Source organism: Sciurus carolinensis, chromosome 11 (assembly GCF_902686445.1).
Source record: "Sciurus carolinensis chromosome 11, mSciCar1.2, whole genome shotgun sequence".
NCBI classification, from domain to species: domain Eukaryota; kingdom Metazoa; phylum Chordata; class Mammalia; order Rodentia; family Sciuridae; genus Sciurus; species Sciurus carolinensis.
In genome coordinates, this window is record NC_062223.1 from 39,328,443 (window position 1) to 39,332,422 (window position 3,980).

Here is a 3,980-nt window from a genome sequence, read left to right on the forward strand (position 1 = left end):
CTTGAGATCAAGTGAGTTACATACTATAGACAGTTGTTTTGTTTTCCCCCCTTAAATATATCAGTCTCAGTACCTTTTTTAAAACCCTCTATTTCATTCTTCTATTGATGAAGAATTTCACGTACTTGGCTTAATATTTCAGATACTTTAACATATATTCCTTCTATGATGCTAAAACTTTGCACTGTACTTAAGTACTTTTGTCTTATTTTTCTTACATCTTAAAACATATTATACATTCGTTGCAATAAATAGGGTTTGAGTACATAAGAACATGTCCTTTAAAACTAAAAATATCTTTTGTTGCAAAGTAGACAACAAAGAATTTGGATTAAAAAACAGTTCCAAATTTTATTTACTTTAAAAGATATTTTTCCTGTCAATTACATTTCTTTTCATAGCAAGATAAACTGAAGAAATATAATTTTATTTTAAAAGTAGACATTACTTTGCATGTTTTGGGAAAAAGTTCACATTTACAAAAAAGTTGAAAGAATAACATATGAAATTATTTTCCCGACACAATTTGAAGTTACCAACATGATGTCCATCATTAAGAATATTCCCTATAACATAATTGGAATATGATGGATGTTAATTTGTTTGAATGTAATAAACATCTCAGGTATATTTTTGTATCAGAACATCATGTTGTGCACCTAAAATTTAGATAATCAAAATAAATCTGAATGGGACTTCCTGCTGGAGTGTGAGAATGCAGGAAAAACCACTCTGCTAGGTGGACAGGAAAGTTGTCCCCCTTATGTCTTTCTTACTGATTTCTCACCCTTCTCCATTGCATGTGACAATACTTCTTTAGAGCCTTCCAAGAGTTGTCAAGAAAGTTGTTCAGAAGAAGTTGAAAAGGTGGTGGAATGGAGGCACCCAGAAGTAGTCCTTTTCATGAGACAGAAACAAAGCAAGAAGTTTGTAAATGCATATAAAGATGAGTGGCCAAGAGTGACCACTGGAAATTGATAGCAAAGAAAATAAAGCCTGGTGAAATCCAGAGATTTGGAATAATACCAAAATGAGATGCAGAATACCCCAGTTCCTGGAACTCTTCACTTCAGTCAGGGAAAGAGGACTCTCCCCTGCAAGGAGTCAGTGGTGACAGAGAAACAGTTACAGTTTGGAACAGAAGGCTGGCACTTGCAGGCACGCAGCTTAAATAGTGACTTGGAGTCTGCACAAGAAGTTAGATTTAGAGAAGATATTTTCCTGCGTCTCTCAGCAAACTCTCACAGTACAAGAGCCAGGAGCCATTTTGATAGGTCCTACTGTATGAGACAATCCTGCTCTGGGTGTCAAAATATCTGGCATAATCACACTTCAGGATCTCTATGGACACCTTATTGCATTGATTAAGCGGGAAGTGGTCAGAGGACAGACTCTCAGCATGTGGAGGTGCCTCTTACACAAACACATTCAGAGTTTTATGCTGTTAGCAGCAAGACTGTGACAGGAAGAAAGAGGAGTGCACTGCCCTCTCGAAGCAGTAGGTGCTGCAGACTTATCCTCGGTGACTGGGAGTGACACATGTGTCATGCAGCTTCATGTAGGAGTCCAATCTGAAGGTACAAAAATCAAGGTTTGCAGATTGCCTCTTTCATACAAGTCTTCTTTTAGCACACGACTCCTTGTTTAATTGTTCCTTCTCCCTCAGAGGGTTTGGCATTAGCCACGGCACTGGACACACAGGCTAAAATTGTCCAGAGTAAATATAGGTCTGGAACAGGTGGCCTTACACTCAAACTCAGTCAACAAGAAGATCTTATCCACAGAGTCCCCGGAATTTGATATGCCTGCAGATGCATAGACTAAAACTCTCTGGAAAGAATGTTCCTTTGCCACAGACTTCATTCTTTCCCAGTAAGTTTGTCAAGAGCTGAAAGGAATTTCAATAAGCTGCAGCTGTGACCCAGTGTGTACCTACAATACAGGGTAAATTCCAGCCTCAGAAAACAGGTAGACAAGATTAATCAGAATAGTCCACCATCAGTCCCCTTGTTTGCATTTCTGAGAAACTTTAGACTCAATTTTTTCTCAATCTTGTTTATTATTATTTTTTTCTTTAAAAGTTTTATAGTTTTTTCATTTTATTAGAATTTTGGTTTGACTTTTTGTCATTGTTTTTCTTACTTCATTATATTTCTATTTTTATTAATTTTAATATATTTCATTTATATTTATTTTTATTCATTTATTTTTAATCTTCTATTTTCTTTCAGTGCTACAGGTTGAACTCAGGGTCTTAAGCACATTGGGCAGGTGATCAACCTCTGAGCTACACTCACAGTTCAACTGAGAAGAATTAAGTCCAACCGTAGACACAAACCAATCCCACTAGAACCCTGGAAGATGCTTCTACTTAAAGAGAAGGTGTGACCTAAGCTGCCAGCTGTTAATCCTTGCCTCAGAGGCCACAACTAGTGGGAGGCTGATGCACCAAGTCACATTTAAAGACAAGTCCATTAGAATAATGGCAGATTTCTCAGCAGAAACTCTGAAGGGTATGGTGGAATGAAGAAATGTTTTTACATTCTGAAAGAAAATACTGCCAACCTAGATGTTATGCCCAGCAAGGTTATTCTTCTGAATCAAAGAAGAAACAAACAACTTCCTTGACAGGCATAAACTAAAAGAATACATGTTCACTAGATCGGGATTACAGAAGGGAATCTTTTACCCAAAGAGGAAGAAAGAGAAACAGAATCATGAAAGTATGTAAAAGAATAAATCCCACTAAAAGAGTAGGTATATGAACAGGAAAAGAAAATAAAAGAACAGAATCAAACATCAATACAGTAAACCATCAAACTTCCAAGATGAATGAAAGAGGAAGAAGCAAAATATTCAAGACAATCAGAAGATAATCAACAAATTGGCAGAGATGAGAATGTACCCTTCAATGATAACTCTGAATGCAAATGGTCTTAACTCTCCAATTAAAAAGACACAAATTGATTGGATGCATTAAAAATAAAGTCCCAACAATATGTTGCACACCAGAAATTAATCTAACATGCAAAAAATGCAAGAGCATGAAGGGAAAGGATGTAAAAAGTCATTTCATAAAAGCTGGGGATCGAACCCAGGGCCTTGTGCATGTAAGGCAAACACTCTACCAACTGAGTTATCTCCCCAGCCCACAACTGAATCTTGAAGCAAGCAGGATGAGCTATACTTACATCCAACAAAATAAACTTTAAGAAAAAATTGGTAAAAAAAAAAAAAGAAATTAGGTCATTATACAATAATCAAATGAACAATGCACCAAAATATAATTACAAATATATGTGCCCTGAATATCATGGCACCCAATTTTTTTCCAGTAATAAATCTTTATTCACTTCTAGCAGAATATGCAATACAGCAACTAACAGTCTGTCAATGACAAATCACAAGCCTTTTTTATGTTGTTTGTACTATTTAGTTATACATGACAGCATTTTGATTCATTGTACACAAATGGGGTACAACTTTTTATTTCTCTGGTTGTAAACAATGTAAAGTCATACCATTCACATAATCATACATGTACATAGAGTAATGATGTTTTTCTCATTCCACCATCTTTCCTTTCCCCTGCCCCCACCCCTCCCCTCATTTTCCTCAATCCAATGTTTCTCCATTTTTTCCTTCCCCTACACCATTATGTATCAGCCTCTACTTATCAGAGAAAACATTTGGCCTTTGATTTTCTGGAATTGATTTTTTTCACTTAGCATAATATTCTCTAATTCCATCCATTTACCTGCAAATGCCATAATTTTATTCTTTTTTTATGGCTAAGTAATATTCCATTGTGTGTATATACCACAGTTTCTTTATCTATTCATCTTTTGAAGGAATCTAGGTTCAGCCCAGATCCTAAAAACTAGGAAGGCATGGCACCCAATTTTAAAAATCAAATAGTTCTTGACATTAGAGCTGAAATATAATACAATCACAGTGGGTCACTTCAATACTCCACTCTC

At 35.9% G+C, this 3,980-nt stretch overlaps 1 non-coding gene across 1 annotated transcript; it reads right to left on the reverse strand.

Moving 5' to 3' along the window:
* Positions 1-3,073: 3,073 nt before the first annotated feature.
* Trnav-uac (transfer RNA valine (anticodon UAC)) lies at positions 3,074-3,146 on the reverse strand. Its single transcript has one exon. It is a non-coding gene; the product is annotated as a tRNA-Val (tRNA).
* Positions 3,147-3,980: the final 834 nt, after the last annotated feature.